This window comes from Ursus maritimus, unplaced genomic scaffold (assembly GCF_017311325.1).
Source record: "Ursus maritimus isolate PB19 unplaced genomic scaffold, ASM1731132v1 scaffold_22, whole genome shotgun sequence".
Classification (NCBI taxonomy): domain Eukaryota; kingdom Metazoa; phylum Chordata; class Mammalia; order Carnivora; family Ursidae; genus Ursus; species Ursus maritimus.
In genome coordinates, this window is record NW_024424675.1 from 39,693,309 (window position 1) to 39,702,029 (window position 8,721).

Genomic DNA, 8,721 nt, shown 5'->3' on the forward strand with positions numbered 1-8,721 from the left:
AGAGAGAGAGAGAGAGAGAGAGAGAGAGCAAGTACACAAGCAGGGGAGAGGCAGGCAGAGGGAGAAGCAGGCTCCCCACTGAGCAAGGAGCCCCACGCGGGACTTGATCCGAGGACCCTGGGATCATGACCTGACCTGAAGGCAGATGCTTAACCCACTGAGCCACCCAGGTGTCCTGAGGTGGGTTTTTAAAAGACTCACTATTTTCCCCTATTTCTCTAATTGTTTTCATTTTATCTCAAAAATGGAGAATTAAAACTCTCCAGAAACATCTGGCTTCCCTTTTCTTCTTATATAGTCAGTAGGTCAGAAACCCCACGTGGAGTAATAGGAAGTGGATACATTAGAAATACATTTTAACAATTCTGTCATATGCAAATCATTTCAACTTGGTTCCTGTAGAACTTTTCATTGAACTGTCATTTTTTTCATGTATATATAATGTATATTTATATATGTTCATACACATATAAATACCTGGGCTCGAGGAAGTTATTGAGAAAGCTGACCCGAAATCAAAATACTAAAACCAGAGCACTTGGGCGCCTGGGTGGCTCAGCCAGTGAAGCGTCTGCCGTCAGCTCAGGTCATGATCCCAGAGGCCTGGGATTGAGCCCCACATCAGGCTCCCTGAGGAGGGAGCCTGCTTCTCCCTCTCCCTCTGCCTGCTTCTCCCTCTGCCTCTGCCTGCCATCACCCTGCTTGTACTCTCTCTTTCTCTGTGTCAAATGAATAAATAAAATCTTAAAAAAATAATAATAAAACCACAGTACTTGAGAACTGGAAATCATACGATTTTGTTTATCCCAGCTCTTTAGTTGCACAAAGGGAAATTTAGGCTGAGGAAAGCTATTTCACCTGCCTTAGGGTCTTCAGATTCTGGTCCTGAATTTCATTTCGCACTGATCCCCCACGGACTTTTGTTTTCCTCATCTGTAAAATGGGTGCATTGGGAGACACGATCTTAAGCTATATAATGTGTATGATTCTGCAAGCCTAGGATTTGGATCACACAGAAGAGGTCATCCAGGACTCCCCGTGACGAGTCAGTCCACCTTTTCACCAGTGGATCAGCTAATTTTGGCCCTGGACAGGCATTAGCCCCCCTAAAAGGTCAGGTTCTGGCAGCTGGAGTTTCCTGCCTATTTGGGTTTGTGTATTTTCGCCAGCCTTTGACTCAGAAAAATCCAATTCAAGTCGATTCTTTTAGTGCAAGTGGCAGCAGATACTGGAATATCCAGAATTGTCAGAATCCTGTTTCCTGCTTCACCCAGCCTCCCTGTCTCTGTCTTGCCTGCTCTCTGCTTTGCCAGAACGGGCCTGTTGTACTTTTGGGAATTCCCTCAACCACTCATCTTTTCAGGCTGAACATGAATGATTTAGCCAGCAAGAGTTAATAAAATTGACTGTGGTCTCCGAAGAAGGGATAGTTTGTCAAAGCTCTATCTTCAAACTAATTGAATATATTTTTCATGAATTGTGATTAATGCTAGGTAATTTCAGAGGATGGCTTTTACTAATTAATAAATCAATCATCTTGACTCATCTTGGCAGACTACACTTCAAAAGTTCACTACTGCCTTGTTCAAAACCAGGATCCCATCCGTACCTAGTTTCGTGGTTTAATGTAATTCTTAAGAAAGCAAGCAGATTGAGCAATACTTTAATTCAGAAACAAGTTGCTCAATGTGTGTCCGCTGAAAATAACAAGCCTGAGAAGGGGAAACTATAAAACACAGGCAGTCCGCTAACGTATTGCTGCTTCTTGATTTCACATTTACAACAAGGCTCACATTATTATAAAAGATTTGGAAAGGTCAGCTGGAAGCATCTTGCCACCCGTAGAAGGATTTCTGAAGGAGCTGAAAGCACCAAATTAACTAAACACAACAAAATAAAGAGACAACTTTTTCTGAGTTATTATAACACATCTAGCTCTCAAACTCAACAGAACTTCTGAAATAAAAGGAGGTGAATTATTCTTATTTTTCCTGCTCACAGAAAAGTTTATTTAAAAAGGCACTGGAGTCAGAGTTTCAAGAAAGGAAAATGGTTCGTGTTTTTCTTATCACATCAAAGGGGACGTACACGCCCTTTAACAGAAAGCAATTAGGAGTTGTTCAAAGACAGAGAGAGGCTCCCTGTAGCTAATGGCAGTTGGTTCTGAACCAGGTTAATACACACACCTAGGACCTTTCAGGAGAGAGAGAGAGAGAGAAATAGTTAATTTAATCACCCCATAAATTAAACCTCAACTGACATTCTCAGGGTCTTTTCTGTTTTCTGTTACTAGGATATTGAAAAATTTCTCATGGAGGAATAGGTATTCAATGAATGTCTTTACACAAAAGAAAAAGGCCTGGATTCCAGCCTTGGAGGGGTTCACAACCACACAGAAGGCTTGGAGAACTATAATCCTGCCCTTCCAGGATATTCACTGAAGTAGACCTCAGTGATCCTGGGCCCAGGACCCCACAGACTTCTTCTGCCTGGTGTCTCTGGATAGGGATAGGACGACAGGGGTGAGAGAGTGCAAACAGCTTCATGAGGTGGGAGAGTGAAGAGCGACGGGGAGGGGATGAGTGCAGAAGGACCCAGAGACTCAGGAACATTGCTCCACACCTCCCCCGAATAGCTGGGGCCCGGAGAATTCCTCTCTTTTGGAATGCAAATGTAACATTCACAGCCGATCAGGTCTTCTGAGTTGATTAACGTTTAGAAGGTCATTTTTTTTGGTTGGGGGAAGAGAAAAGGAAGAGAAAGAGGAAAAGGAATCTTCTTTGAATTAAGAGGAGGGAGAGATAGAGTAATCATAACCATAATGGACATGATGACTCGTAGGGATGTTTCTGAAGTGCCAGGTCCGGGCGAAGTAAGGGCTTTCTATTCTTATTCCCTAAACTTCCGGTTAGGTAAGCCTCCCTTAGCTGACACTCCCTCAGTTTCCTAAAATCCTTTAGTCATGTCTCCCGAGGGCATTGGATGTTTTTCCTACCTTAAACACCCACTCCTGCTAAGGGCCATCTGTGTCAGACAGGTGCAGCACCCAGGGTGAGATTGCAAGGTCCCCAGTTAAAACAGGGTTAGGGAAGAAAGCTCTGGATCCCTCTATGGTATAATACACGGGCTTTCGTACCCTCAACAGTCATAGCCTTCCTTAACCGGGATCCCCATTCAGCCACTCACAGCTGTGTGACCTTGGGCAACCCTCCACACCTCAGTTTCACCATCTATGAAATGGGTGTAATGACGATATCCAGCCCTAAGCGTCATTGTGAGAACCAGATACAATACGTATAATAAATAAAGGCTGGCCATTGTTTTTGTGCTCGTTTTCAGGTTATCTGTTAAGAAACTGCCAATAGTGCTTCAGCCTGGAACTGGATTACTTAATATGTGTCTAGAAATATATGAAAAATCAGTGATTCTTCGGAAAATTTATCTCACCAATATCATGACTTACCCACTACAGGAACTTCTAAAAGCTTGATGTTATTTTTACATATGAAATTCGAAACTCTTGGACCCATCTTGTCTCCTCAGAATATCCTTAGTATTCCATGAGAAAAGTAACAAGTGTTTCCCCTGCCCCCTCCCCCATCTCCCACAGTGAGCCTTCAACATACAGTATATCAAACAACCAGGTAAGGACAAGTACTAATTTCAGGTGTAAACGGAACGCCTGACTGGGCTAATTTGGGTAGTTCATTTTTTCCCCCAGACAAAGGTAGATTTTCAAGCCAAATGGTACATAATAGTGTCTACAAATGTAAAAAGTCTGCTCTCTACATGTAATTACATTAGTTTCTGCACTTGTTTGTGGGTACCCTCTGTTTTTCTCACCCATTCTAGCCAAAGATTTGTCTTAATTTTATTGGACTTTGCAAAGAACAAGGATTTGATAGAGTTGTTTTTGGTTGTTTTTGATTTATGTCAAAATTTTCTGCTTTTCAGTTTGCTAAATTCCTTCTTCCATTTATATTGGTAGATAATAGCCACATTTATATCGCTGGAAGGTATACTGAGAATCCCACTTGGTGTGGGGTGGAAACCAGGGAGCTAAAACTTAAGAAAGAAAAATACACTTCTCAGATGATTTCACCCCTTAACAGAAATGAGGGTTTTTTTTTGGTGGGGGGGGGAGCGGGTTGTTTGGCTTTAAGATTTTACTTTTTTTTACAAGAAGAATGTATTCAGGTATAGCTTGAAGAATGAAAAATACAAAGAAAACACTCCAAGATTCCCTAAGCATCCGCGGTGGCGTGGGCTCACCTGCCGGGTCCAGAGGACAGGAAGCAGGGAGGGGGCTGAGCGGGAGTGCGGAGAGGGCGGTGGGCGGGACCAGGGCGACTCTGCGGCTCTGTCTCCGGTCGCCTGGTTCTCTGCCGTTTTGTCTCCGCCACCCACGAATTTCACCCAGGTGTGCAAGGACTTGCACCTCGCAACACGCTGCAGGGGCTGCGATGACGGTGTAAAGGTTGGGGTGCACAGCCTGGCAGGAGGGAGGGAGGAGAGAAAGAGATAGGGAGGGAGGGAGAAGTTGGGGGGGAAGGGAGAGAGAGAGAGAGAGAGAGAGAGAGAGAGAGAGAGAGAGAATCACGTGATTTTCTGGAACGCAGAGTAGCTTCTTTATTTTGATTCTCTAGCAAACTCACTGTCTCCAAAATGCGTTGGGTGCTCGGAAAGAGTAAAGTCACGTTCCACTGGAAAGGGTCACTTCTTCGGTTCACACGAACTTATTCTTTGATCCTCCCTCCTTGCTCTGAAGATTTACTCCCCTTTCAAATCAAATAATTTGTTTCTCATTCTGAGAAAAGCTTTCTAGATGTGATTTCCCTTTTGAAAGAGCGACTTTGAAGTCTTCCTCGGGCACATCCTTTCTTAAAGGGATATGGAAAGAGAAGACGGGCCTGCGGGGAGCTTGTTTTAAAGAAGTCACTTTCCGAATACCCTGTCTTTCCATTAAAGACTCCTGAACTGAAACCTGCTAGCTGCCAAGGAGACAATGCCAAATGCACCCCCCCCCCCAGGGGCTGGAACACCCCTGCCCCCGAGGGGAGCATCCAAACTTGTCTCTTTGGACCCAGGAGCCTGGTGAAGGTAAAGGTGTGCAGAGCCGAAAGGAAGCTGTGTTTTCATTTTTGAGCAAAGCCACTTCCGTGGGAGGGCTCTTGGCTCTGAATTAGCAAGGATTGCCAAATGCATTTAGTTCTTGTCTCCCAAGACTCGAGGGCAGGGACGCTGAAATCCGGGCTTGTCTGTTTCCTGGGATGGTTCGATTTCAGGCTCCGGGGCTGCGAGTTTTACTACCTTCAGCCGGGGTTGGAGCAGCTCCGTGGACGGGGCCGGCGAGCACCTGCCCCACAGTGGCCCAACACGCTGACAACCAAGTCAAGCCTCTCAGTGCGGAATGAGATGTGTGCACACAAAGTGACCTTTAATTGTGTCTTAGAAACTCATGTCAGATCAACATGTGGTTTCACTTATTGAGCAGAGGTGATTACATTTCAAGCTGTTTTGTGTTAGTTTTCGGCATTTAAATAAAGCATTTTCTCTGTCATATATTTGATGTGGCTCAAAGAAGCTCGCTGCTTTTTTTTCCCCTTCCCCTCATAGATTTTATTGTTTGATTAGTTCTTTTTGTCAAGTGAGATCAAAGATGGCTTTCCTTTCTTCAGGAGAGATCTTTTTTTAAATCAATAGAATGGATTCCATGGTAAAGAGGAATTTTATTTAAAAGATGTTTGAAAAGGGAAAAGATTTCCACGGGAGGGAAGAAAAGATGGTTTTATGGCTGCATTATATTTATCTGTCAGAGAGTTGGATGAAAGTAAATACTAGGAGCTCCTGGCCGGCTCAGTCAGAGCATGTGACTCTTGATCTCAGGGTGGTGAGTTCGAGCCCCACAGTGGGGGTAGAGATTACATTAAAAAAAAATTTTTTTAAAGAAAAAGTAAATACTATGGCATGCTGAACTTTGGATTTACTATAGAAAGGCTTTTGCAATCTTAGCTGGTAGACATATTATGGAAAATACCCCCTTCACATTTTGTGATCTGGGAATATCAGGAAACTACCCACCCATCTCCACTCCTGGCTTTGCTATGGAGCCGATGCTGGCCTGCTGGCCTTTGCTCATGCTGTTCCAGCCACCTGGAATGTCCTTTCCCTGTCTCTGCTGGATACTCCTTCCTATACCTCAAGAGAAAACCCGGCAGTTTCCAGAAAACATCTGTATTTTAGCTCCCTCTACCAAGGACCGACCATGTTATATTGAAATTACGTGTTTACTTGTGGACCTGCTACTCCTTAGGGGCAGGATACATGCTCTTCACCTTTTTTTAAAAAAAATATTTTATTAATTTATTTATTTGGGGGGGGAGGAGGAGGAGGAGAGGGAGAGGGACAAGCAGACCCCATGCTGAGTGCTGAGCCCAACGCCGGACTTGATCCTATGACCCCGAGATCATGATCTGAGCCAAAATCAAGAGTTGGACACTCAACCAACTGAGCCACCCAAGTGCCAGGGTCCTTGTCTTTTGTTTTTCTCTCCTCCCTGTGCTTGTTGGAACTCAACACATACCTATCGATCTGAAAGGGACAAAGATAGAATTGGGGTCAGCATTCACTTTGCTAGTAAGGAAAAGATGATTAGGATTATATCGGGAGTATTTGGCAGTCACACAGTAAATACCACGTGTCAGATACCACAAATATAATACACAGACGCCCCTCGACAGCACTTACTATGATCCAATGATAAGTATTTTTCTCATTTACTGTATTAATCCATCTTTTTAGCTTAAAATGTCTGCTCCATGAGGGCAGGAGTTTTTGTTTCGTCTTATTCACTGCTCTATCCCCAGCATTTGGAACAACACCTGAGACGTGGCCGTCGCTCCAAAATTATTTGATGAACGAAGGAAGCAATGTCGACATCATTTTGCCCACTTCCGGGAATGATGATGGGGGAACGGAGATAGTCATCAAGTAATTCAAACCAGAGATTACTAAGTCAGTCCTGGGGATGCGGTGACTCGAGCTAATAATACCATAGTGCATATTTGAAAGTTGCTAAGAGTAGGTCCAAGTAGATTCAAGAAGTCTGCGACACAAGAAAGAAAAATTTATAACCCTGTGTGGTGACAGATGTTAACTAGACTTAATTGTGATCGGTTCACAATATGTACAAATACCGAATCATGGTATTGTATATCTGAAGTTAATATCATGTAATAGGCCAATTATATCGCAATTCTTTTTTAAAAAGCTTACTTTCTTTTGAGTTCGCTTTCAAGGGGCCGCAGGTATGTGGGTGGCGGTTACAAGTCGCCAGTGGCACTGAGTGTGAGTTTGGCTTCAGGGTACCCCGTAGTACTTCACGGGGCTGATGCCTCTTCAGTGCTCAAAACAATATATTCTTTGTTTATTCAAAAAATTAGGGGCGCCTGGCTGGCTCAGTCCATCAAGTGTACGACTCTTGATCTCGAAGTTGTGGGTTCGAGCCCCACGTTGAGTGGAGAGATTACTTAAAAAAATCTTAAAAAAAACCCCCAAAACCCAGGTAATTGCCTGAAGAAAAAAAAAAAACTATCAGGAAAATGAGTTATTTGGTATCCTAAAGTATCGCCAAGACCACATTTAAAAATTCTTCTTTTGGGGGCACCTGGGTGGCAGAGCGGTTAGGCGTCTGCCTTCAGCTCAGGGCGTGATCCCAGCGTTATGGGATCGAGCCCCACATCAGGCTCCTCCGCTATGAGCCTGCTTCTTCCTCTCCCACTCCCCCTGCTTGTGTTCCCTCTCTCGCTGGCTGTCTCTATCTCTGTCAAATAAATAAATAAATAAAATCTTTAAAAAAAAAAATCTTCTTTTGCTCTCGTTTTGTCCCACAGTCTTCAAAGTGTTGATGCTTAGAATTTTCTAGACTTAACCTTAGCCAAGAAAGGTCAAAAAGTCAGAGCCTTCAGTGTGTACAACTCATGCTCCACAAGGCCAAGAGCCAGGTAGGTTGTTTTCTCTGCTGCATCCCACACGCCCTGGCAGAGTGCCCGGCACACAGTAGGCCATCAAGACCTGGATTGATGGGGGCGCCGGGCTGGCTCAGTCGCTGAAGCCCGAGACTCTTGATCTTGTGGGATTGTGAGTTTGAGCCCCGCACTGGACGTAACGATTACCTAAAAATAAAATCTTAAAGGGGCACCTGGGTGGCTCAGTAGGTTAAGCGTCTGCCTTCAGCTCAGATCATGATCTCAGGGTCCTGGGATCAAGCCCTGCATCGGGCTCTCTGCTTAGTGGGGAGTCTCAAATAATTTAACCCAATCTTAAAAAAAAAATAAAATCTTAACAACAACAACAACAACAACAGCTGTGTTGATGAATGAATGCATAAGTGACTAAAGGAACAGTCTATCTCAGCAACTGTTGTATAGGTTGAACTCCAGGCACCATGTGAGATCAGGAACAGCAGTGGAAGAAATTTCCCCTGCCTTTGCAAAGTAGTGGTTGAATGGCTAACCATTTAATTTGAACATCTAGGTGGCCACTTGTATGCCCAATTAAAAGTTTCCAACCACAGTTTTGCTTGTGTACATATTACCCCTGTAATTAGCATGTGTGTAAAATACACTGGGTTTTCTGTAATAGAAGAAACAACAAGGAAATACATATACCTATGGGAGAGAGGTGAACATTAAAAAAAAAAAAAATCCCAGGAGTGAAAAA

The 8,721-nt window shown here is 43.9% G+C and overlaps 1 long non-coding RNA gene across 3 annotated transcripts in view; it reads right to left on the reverse strand.

Moving 5' to 3' along the window:
• LOC103669657 overlaps positions 1-6,220 on the reverse strand; it is a 9,957-nt gene extending 3,737 nt beyond the window's left edge. Inside the window, exons 1-3 of one of the 3 annotated variants that reach the window (XR_570352.2) lie at positions 4,656-6,220; positions 4,273-4,492; positions 859-933 (exon numbers count right to left, since the gene is read on the reverse strand). This is a non-coding gene — a long non-coding RNA (uncharacterized LOC103669657). The remainder of the gene's footprint in view (positions 1-858; positions 934-4,272; positions 4,493-4,655) is intronic. The other 2 variants (XR_570353.2, XR_005836981.1) reach the window with 2 other exon arrangements.
• Positions 6,221-8,721: the final 2,501 nt, after the last annotated feature.